The 9,813-nt window shown below is 48.0% G+C and overlaps 1 pseudogene; it reads right to left on the reverse strand.

The window, feature by feature from the left end:
• Window positions 1-563: 563 nt before the first annotated feature.
• LOC137205559 (beta-1,4 N-acetylgalactosaminyltransferase 2 pseudogene) lies at window positions 564-1,626 on the reverse strand (annotated as a pseudogene).
• Between the last annotated feature and the right edge of the window lie 8,187 nt (window positions 1,627-9,813).

The following is a 9,813-nucleotide window of genomic DNA, read 5'->3' on the forward strand; positions in this document are numbered from 1 at the left end:
CCGGGCTCCAGGTGAGCTGACTCCCTCCTCGCCTGCCTGGTCCGCCTCTCATCCTCTGACCCGATTCCACTAGCGGACCAAACTGAACCAGGCTTCCACCTTCTCCAGGCAAGGACCCTGGGTTATTCACGTTATTTGAGTCCACAAGGTAGGACCAGAAAAATTTGTGAATGACAGTGATGCTGGAGATGATCTGTGATATAATTTCCAGCAAATAACCCTCAAGGACCCAGCGGCCATCTTTTTGACTGAGGATACCAACCCATCATATACTTTCATGTGAGATGAAATGAGATAATGTGAGATACTATATGTACAAATGCTTCATAAATTGTAAGACCTCATACAAACAATAATGAATACAGTCTCCCTTGCCCTGATCAGTGATTGGTCCATTTCTAATGACCCTTAGCTTTTGATTGTTATTTCCAATACCTGAGCCAGACCCATCTGCCCTGTCCGTCTTATCAGGAGTTCAAATTTTGATAGCCTATCCACCAGTTCCTCTGTTTTAGATAGCTGCAACTGGTCAGCCTAACGCTTTTCTGATGCCCAGACAACATTTATGTGGCACATTGGAGATGGTTCTTGAAGTAGTGGAGAGCCAGCTTGAACTAGACCTAAGCTTTGGTGTTGGTTCAGTACACGTTGTAGCTCTTCTCCAGGGCTGCCAGCTCTGGGTCCACCACTGGAGAACACGGCTGGTGACCTACAATCACATTTGAGCGGGACGCCACGAGCAGGCTCCCGAGCCCATCAGTAAGGAACTCTGAGTGAGCCACTCGCTGCAGGCGGGGGTTGAAGCCAACTCTTTGGAGCCGTCCTGTGTGGGCCAAGAAGAAGCTGACAGCACCGCTGGTCACCACGCATCTGGGGAAGCCGTCCAGGGGCCGGAGAGATCCTGACCGCCAGTGGAGACAGTCCCCATTCTCACTGTGCTCCACGAACAGCTTAAACTGGAACACGTTTCCAAGCACACTGAACGCCTACCACGTCCAGTTCCGTCTTCTCTAGGACATCCACCAGCACCTCAATCTTGGTCTTGTCGTTGAAGAGAAAGTCATCGTTCACCCAGAGGACGTATTTGGTGATGACCTGAGATATGGCCAGGTTCCTACCGGCAAACCAATCCTTTCCGTAAGGCATGGTGTAATATTCCACGTGGCTGTTATTAATTTTCAGGGGCTCCTTGCTGTCATCAGCCACGATCACGGCCAAGTCTGGGTAATACTCACGTATGCTCCGGAGCACGGTCATGAGCTTGTGGAGATGGAGGAAAGTTTTGGTGGCAATGCTCACCAGGTCTCTGAGCTTCCTCTCTGGTCCAGGGTCATATAACTTGGGCATAACAGGAAGGCGGATGGTCACTGGAAACTTGGCCACTGAGGACTTGGACTCCAGACTCATCACACCCACCCTGCAGCGCTGGTACTCTGTGCTTGTGTATGTCACATGCTGGAGTATGAAATTCAAAAGCTTCCGGTTACTGGTCGAAGTGGTCAGCTGCTTCTGGCCTCTGCCCTGCAGCACACTGTCTGGGATGTCAGCAAGGGTGTCCAGTGTGCCCAGAGAAGCTGTCGGGGTGACCTCGCAGAAGGGAGCATCTGGTCCTTCAAACTGGAGACCCGCACGAAGTCATCCCGAAACCCGCCGCCTCACACATTCCAGGCTGGTGGAGCTGGGCAGCCACCCTGCCAACTGTCCAGCCCTTGGCACCCTAGTAGTCACTTTAGTAGTCAGTCAAGGTTTAGGTTAAAAGCAAAGAAAGGTTTCTTCCCCTACCCGTAGAGGAAAGGGGCTCTTCCTGGCCTGAGGGAGTGCCAGCAGCCCAGGCCTTGCCTCTGCTCTCTGTCCCAGTTTGGGGACTGACCACTGCTCACCACTGCCCTTCTTACATACCACCTACTCAGAGTCTGGCAAACCCTAAACTTTCGCCATAAAGGCGACATTCTGATGGCCGTGCTATGCTGAAGCTGGCTCGTCCCGCCCCCTGACAGCCTGTTGTTAAATATTCAGGAAACTTGCTAGTCAGGTGTTTAAAGGTTGGTATTATGAAACTGACCGTGGTGGGAACATTTATACCATGGAAATCAGCAAATGCCACAAGCCACACATCAGGGACTTTTTTTTTTTCCTAGAAAGATAGTTCATCAGCATATCACTGCTCACCAGAGAGAATCACCCTGACTTCAATAAGACCTCAGGACTGGGACTTTCCTGGTGGCACAGTGGTTAAGAATCTGCCTGCCAATGCAGGGGATACGGGTTCGAGCCCTGGTCCGGGAAGATCCCACATGCCGCAAAGCAACTAAGCCTGTGAGCCACAACTACTGAGCCCACGTGCCACAACTACTGAAGGCCACGCACCTAGAGCCCGTGCTCCACAAGAGAAGCCACCGCAATAAGCCCGCGCACTGCAACAACGAGTAGACCCCACTCGCCACAAATAGGGAAAGCCCGCACGCAGCAACAAAGACCCAACGCGGCCAAAAATAATAAATTAATTAATTAATTTTAAAAAAAGACCTCAGGACTTTGTGAGCAGAGGGGATTTCTCTCAGGATTCACGGTGCATACAACAGAACCCGACTCTGGTAAGCAGACAGGGGATTTTGGGGATGGATGTCAGAGAGCTTACAGAATCCATAGGATATCTGGAGAATCAGAATCAGGAAAACAGGCTGGAACTGAGCATGGCCAGTCAGGGTGTGCCAGACCGGGCCACCGTGCAGCTGGATGCTCGCGTCTCAGTTCTGCTGCCACAGGGCCCTGAACCTCAACCCCGAGCACCTCCCCCTCAGCCAGAGAGCAGTCTAAGTGCACCTGCTCCTTGACAGCCCTTGCTCTGGCTCTGAATGGGTGCATGTGATTGGCTGACTTTAGGTCGTATCTGCAACTCCCAAGTCCCAAGCACAATTCTCAGGCCTTTTCTGCTGCTGTAGCAGGAGGTAGGAAGGTGACAACACGAGCGGATTTGCCAAAGAGAAGAAATACTGAGAATGCCCTCTGCAGAAAGGCTCTCCCGAGCCTGTAGGCTGCTGAGTTGATTGGTCCTAGAGCAACAGAAGGGAGTGAGAGCCTTAAAGTGTCCTACCCTCAAATCTGCTCCCACCCTGACATAAGTTCTTCCCTCCTCTGCCCACCTAGTTGTGATTTTTACAACCAAAATCTTGCTTTTAGTGAATAAGATCCCTTTCTGAAATGAAATAGCCTTCCCAGATACATCCAGGGCTTGGGTGGCATATTAGTCACTCACACCTTAGTGTGGATCAGTTTAATCTGACATTTCCCCCTTATCCTCTTCATTCAGCTCAACTAAAAGAGTGGGAGTAATTCTTGATCACATACATTAGTGGAAGAGTTAAGCATGGATAATCCAGAACAGGTAATCCAAGAAATATTTCCATGTGGCTCTGGGATAGAGCATATGAGTCATTCATTATATAAAGGCATTAGAACTGCCTGTGTAAATTATGAGCACAATGGATGGAGAAAGGGCTGTCATAGTCCATAAGTCCAGTGGTGCCTTTCAGCTTACAGACTGTAAAATCAATGGCACCCCTTGGAGTTGTGCAGTGCACAACCTATACAACTGTATATGGTAGCCCTAGTGGAGACTGTTCAGGGCTCTCTGAGCAGGAAGGGAAGAAAGCTAAGAAGAAACAACACCAAAGACCCCATAGAATTGATCTTATCACTGGGAGAAGATATATTACAAGATTTAATACATAAAACGTAAACATACGCACAGCACATGAACACTTATAATAAGGCATCTTCATACTCATCCAGACTCACCCTAATTCATCTAAAAAAGAATCCGAGAAGAACCAAAGAGCTTCTCAGTGTTTAACTATGCTTATGAAAAACAAAACATTAGAGATCTTTTCATCATTCAAGGATGTGCTGGTGGGAGGAGGGAGGGGCTGCTGGTAGACAGGTGGGATGACACTGAGCTGCTCAGAAGCCTGGTCCTCAGGTTGTCGAGTGACAAGGGGCTGAGAGGAGAGAAGCACACAGCCCGCCCTGCTCCCCCGAGGGCATGTTCCTTTATAACATGTGAAAGGAACTTACAGAGTAACAAGTACCCGATGCAGGAAGACTTTGGTCTCTAAGTGATCCCATGTTTGCAGCCTGTTGTTGATTTTACCCAAAGGAAAGGAAACAAATCACTTTTCTCTTGGAGGCCATGGTTGCAGCCCTGCCTTGGTTTTCTTGCCATCCCAGCAGACCTGGCGTCCAGAGCAGGAGTCAGAGCTCAGCCAGGTCCAGACCGTACAGCAGACCTCAGGAGACATGTGGGCCCATCAGCCTCGGACCCGGGCACTCTGTCTCGTGAGCTCTCTGGTTCAACTGAAATCAAGCTGGACTTGGGCCGCCAAGTCCAGAAAACAAGGTCTTAGCCTGTGGTTAGGAGGCCTGGGCGCTAATCCTGCTGCCACCCAACTCACGGGGTGAGCTAAGAAAGCCCCTTCCCTTTCTGGGCCCCAGTTGGAGGCTACTGGGGCTCTTGCTCGTTCCCGCCATGGCTGCTGAAGTGCTCAGGCTGCTCTAGAGACCTCTGTCTGATCCATAACTGCACACACCACACAGTGCTGACCTCAAGCACATACATGGAGCTGGATGTTCCCTTGGGCCTCCTCCTCTTGCCACCTCCCAAAGACCCATTCTCTCAGAGTCAGTCCAGGCTCCCAGTAGCCTGCCACCCCAGGAAGGACCTCACAAGGATTAAACGTGAAAAACAAAAGCAGGTGAAGGAAGCTCAGGAAAATATATTTTATAATCCCTCAGGGGAAATGCCTTTTCAGGCATGTCACAAAACCTCGATATCCATAAAATAGGAGATCGACAACTTTGACTAGATTTCCATATTAAGAAGAAGAACACCAAACAGCAAAAGCAAAGATAAATGAAAACCTAGAAGAAAATATTTGGAACTTATATCACAGGTAAAAGATTAATTTCCTTGAGACTTAAAAAGCTCCTTTGGAGTTTGAGAGATCTAATAACTAGTATCCCTTTTCCTACCAAAATTCCAAACTAACCTGTAATAGGCACAGGAATAAGTAAATGAGGACCCCAAAACCAGCTTTATTACTCACAGAGCTTTTGAAGGACATACTTTAGGGATGCAAACAATGGGCCTCCTAATGCCAGACCCTGGGATGAAGCATGTCTGCCCCCAGATCACAGGCAGCTGTGGAAACTTGCACGCCTCACCTGGCAAGGGCAGGGCCTCTGTTGCTAAGTGGACTGCAGAGCCAGGGGCCACCAGGAGCACCTGTGTTCTGCAGGCAGGCAGATCCCAAAGGGCAGGAAGAGGGAGGCAAGGCCTGTCCACTTCCTCCTCCCAAACTTACCAATCAGATAATTTACTTCTCTTCCCCACAGTTGAAGTGAGTGAAGGGGGAGAGGGTCAGAAAGAGAACAAGATTTACATTTACCGATGTCCTTTCACTCGGAAATATAAAGCATGGAGAAGGGAAATCCTCCCCCCGCTTCCAATAAATTTGAATAAGTCAGTAGAAGGAGAGAAATAGTACAATAGAAAAATGGGAGAAGATGTGAACAGACCATGCATGGAAAAGGAAATTCAGATACACGTACAAACATATGTGAAAGATGCAAAACCTCACTCACATTATAAAAATCCAAATTACAGCTACCATGAAATATCACTCTGTACTTATCAAACTGGCAAAAGTCAAAAAATTTGTCACCACGTTGTGTTGGTGCAAATGTGGGGAATCAACACCCTCAGACATTGCTGGAGAGATGGCATAGCTTTTATGCAGGACAGTTAGGCAATAGGAATCAAAATTCAAAAGGCAATTACCTTTGACCCAGCAAATGCACTTCTAGTTATTTATCCTACAGATTTGAGATATGTGATATTCATGGCAGTATTGTTTTTGTAAATGCAAAAGATTGAAACCAACCCACATGTACATCAATAGAGGACTAATAAATCAAAGTACATCAATGCAATATAATAATATAGAGCTATAAATATATTTAGGTAGTTCTGTATGTACTAATATGAAATGATCTCCAAGGAAAGTCATATGAAATAAAGATACAAAATATTTTGTACAGAATGGTACCAGGTCCTTAAAGAAAATAATATATGTGCTTAGATATGCATAGACTCCTCCTAGAAGTTCACATAAGGAACTGGTTCCTTTAGACAAACTGGGAGATGGGGGATAAAGTGAGTAGGAGACCCACTTTTCACTGCATCATTGTATGATGACAAGGGCCCATAGGATGAGTAAGGTAGGCTATCTGTCTCTTCCTACTTAATGTGAATTTTCCTTAATGGATGACTTTCACCTAGTGGAGAGCTGCTGTCATGATGTGGTAGGTTTGGAAAGAGGCTGCTTTTGGAGCTGAGGCTCTTGGGGGAGGCAACAGGCCTTGTGGGCCATCAAGATAGTGGGTTTCGAGTAGCCAGAGGCCAAAACAAACACACACAGAAGAGCTAAGTGTAAAAGAGGGATCAGAGATGAGGACACACCTCATGAACTAAAAGGCTGGGTCTGCTAAACTCTTACGGTAGAGGCAGACATGTCTGAGGACAGGAAAATGCATGCCCTGCTGTTCAGAGCACCTGCTTCAGAGCTGCGAATGAAGACAAAGGACCTTTGAGCCACAGCCTCCTGACTCTTTGCTCCTCAGCCACTGTGGCAGCTGTTGAAATAGCCCTTCCATCCCACTAGAATCTGGAGAAAAACATCCTGTGAGGAAACCACAGCAAAGAGAAATTGTTCACTGTGGGCCATTCGTCAGTGGGAAGCCTCTGTCACAGAGCTCCACTCCTGGAGCTAAAGACTGCCCCCAAAGGGCAGGCATCACAATGCACGGCCCCCGTCAGGAGCAGGAACATCCAACACTGCCAAGGGATCAGTGCTGCTGCTGAAGAAGCCACACAGCATGCACTGCCCACAAGGCCAGACCGTACAGCTGCAAACCAGGGTGCATCCATGAGGGTATGTGTGACAGTTGACTATGTGTCAACTTGACTGGGCCACAGTGTACCTGATATGTGGCCAGACGTCATTCTGGGTGTCTGTGAGGGTGTCTCTGGATGATATTAACATCTGAGTCAGTAAACTGAGTAAAGCAGACTGCCCTCCCTAACACAGGTGGGCCTCATCCAATCAGTTGAAGGCCTGAATAAAACAGAAAGGCTGACCTTTTCTTAGGGAAGAGGGCACTCCTCCTGCCCCTCTGTTTGAACTGGGACATTGGTCTTTTCCAGCCTTCAGACTAGGACTTGGTGCACACAAGTGTTCTGGGCAGTCACTGCTTCAAAGTCTTCTGGCTTCTGTCATTTCCACCACACGCGTGGGTGCAGCAGCAGGAGAAGAGGGAATGTGGTTGACCGCTACTGTGGTGCACTCCGAAAATGCCTTCACTGACTTCAAACCTCAGCTCCCTTACCAGAGACCCTTACACCCATGAATGCTCTGTCCTAATCTGTCCAATTAACCTCCCTAATAGACCATAGGTTATAAACCCTAGGGTCCACAGGGACCCGGCTGGTAACAAAAATGTCTGAAATGTGAGTGGTGGAGACTGTGACAAGGTGGAGAGCGGGTACCCAATCAAGCACATGCAAATTCAAATTTTTATTAAACAACATGCTGTCAACACAAAACACACCATTGTGTAACCTTGTGGGCTATAAGCTCCCCATGGCTAGTTACAATGAAAATTAAGTTTCAGATCAAAATAATGACAAACAATAGCATTGCAATTAACAACCAGGAACTTCTCTAAGATAGAGTGCGAAATAAAAATCCTTACAACAATCCCATGAGGGAGGCGCTACTATTATTTATTTTACAGGTGAGAAAACTGAGGCACAGAGAGGTTAAGTAGCTTATCTAAGATCACACAGCTCGTAGTATTAGAGTCAGAACTTGAACTTAAGTATTCTGTCTGCAAAGCCATTGAAATTGGGCTTGTTGTGAATTCAAAAGCTACAAGAGAACTGGACTCTGTTACACAGGGGCATGATTATTTACGTCTCTGGCTATATTCCTACAAAGTGCCCTGGAATCCTGAGCGTACATCCAGGGATTTCCAATCCCTATAGAGAACCAATCCCTGTCAAGAAATTCCCTCTTTTATCAATGGGGTTTGCTTGGTGGATTAGCTGGATAATTGACTCTGTTCTCTCCTTTCTTCAGTGTAGATGGACACAGTGACCAGTAAAAGCCAATGTCTTTCTGACTTGAAAGCCAAGGCTTTGCTGTGGTAGGATGCTCACGATGTGGAGGGCTTTCTCCACACAGCTTTGTGACCTTGAGCAAGTCCCCAGGTCATGAGAGCTTTCACCTGTGAGCAGATCAGGCTGGAGGAGATGTTCTCTTAGGTTCACCTGGGCCCATGAGACAAAGTTAAAAGGAGGGTTTTAGGGCTTGGCTTAGTCGGCGCAGGCTGCTATAACAAAATACTATAAACTGGGTGGCTTAAACAACAAACATTTCTCACAGTTCCGGAGGCTGGGAAGTTCAAGATCAAAGTGCCAACAGCTTCAGTGTCTGGGGAGGGCCCTCTTTCTGATTTGCAGACAGCCACCTTCTTGCTGTGTCCTCCCATGGCAGAGAGGGCTCTGGTCTCTTCTTCTTCTTGTAAGGGCACTAATCCATCATGGGGGCTCCACCCACATGACCTCATCTAAACCTAACTATCCCCCAACTACAAATACTATCACATTGGCGATTAGGGCTTCACATCATGAATTTGGAGGGGTGGGGCCACACACATTCAGTCCATAGCAGAGCTGACAGCTGAGTATAGTTGCTGAAAACACACCTTGAAAGAGTGTACCATGCTTATCACACAACTTCATGGCAGCCTTCCCTGGCCTTCCTTTCTGTCTGACCACCTGCTTGCTAGCTAACGGCATGTATTATAATTCTGGGGAACCTCAGTCCTATCGTCCAAGTCTCCATTCCCAGACCACTGCATAATCTGAGTCTTCACACCCAGTGAGGGCTTTGAGCACAAGCCAGAGGGTAACTAGAAACCCCTTTACTCTTGTGGTTCCTAGATTTACCCCCTGAGGACCTGCATGTTCGAATTTTGTTGTTGTATTCATTTGCAAAAAGCCAAATAAAGAACTTGCACCTGAAAAATATTGAACCTTATATGGTACTTGGAGTTCCAGGATGTAAAACTAGAGGTTAATCATATACTCCTGCACAGGGGAGAGAGCTGAGGAACTAGAGAAGTAGCTTTCCAAAGCACACAGCTGGCCCTGGATATCTTCCCAGCTCTGCTGGAGAAGGAAGGGTAGGTTGCTCCCCAGGGGCCAGGCAGCCAACGCCTCCCCAGGCAAGGTGGCCAGCCAGAAGAATTCCATAGTCCAAGGTCTCTGGCAATCCTGAGGTCCGGCATGCAGGTTGGGCAGGAGGCTGCTGCTACAGCCTGGAGCCACTGCCCACCACCAGCTGGTGGTGGCACTTGAGGCCTCTCCAAAGGGCATGGCTTGTGGCTCTCATGACCATACAAATAGCCAAAAGAGCTATTTAAGTGATCAGTGATCTAAGTATCTATTAATGCTCAACAAGTCACCTCAACCCAATGGCATTAAACAACGATCCCTTATTATTGTTATTTCTCATGGGTCGAGGAATTGAATGGGCTCCGCTAGATGGTTCTCATCCAGGTCCCTCATGCCGTTGTGGGCAGGCAGTGGCTGGCGCAGGAGAAGTCTCTGAGGCTTCCTCCCTTAAGGGAGGAAACTGGGACCTCAGCTGAACACTCCCAGCATGGCCTTTCCATGTGGCCTGGGCTCCCTTA

Source organism: Pseudorca crassidens, chromosome 14 (assembly GCF_039906515.1).
Source record: "Pseudorca crassidens isolate mPseCra1 chromosome 14, mPseCra1.hap1, whole genome shotgun sequence".
NCBI classification, from domain to species: Eukaryota; Metazoa; Chordata; class Mammalia; order Artiodactyla; family Delphinidae; genus Pseudorca; species Pseudorca crassidens.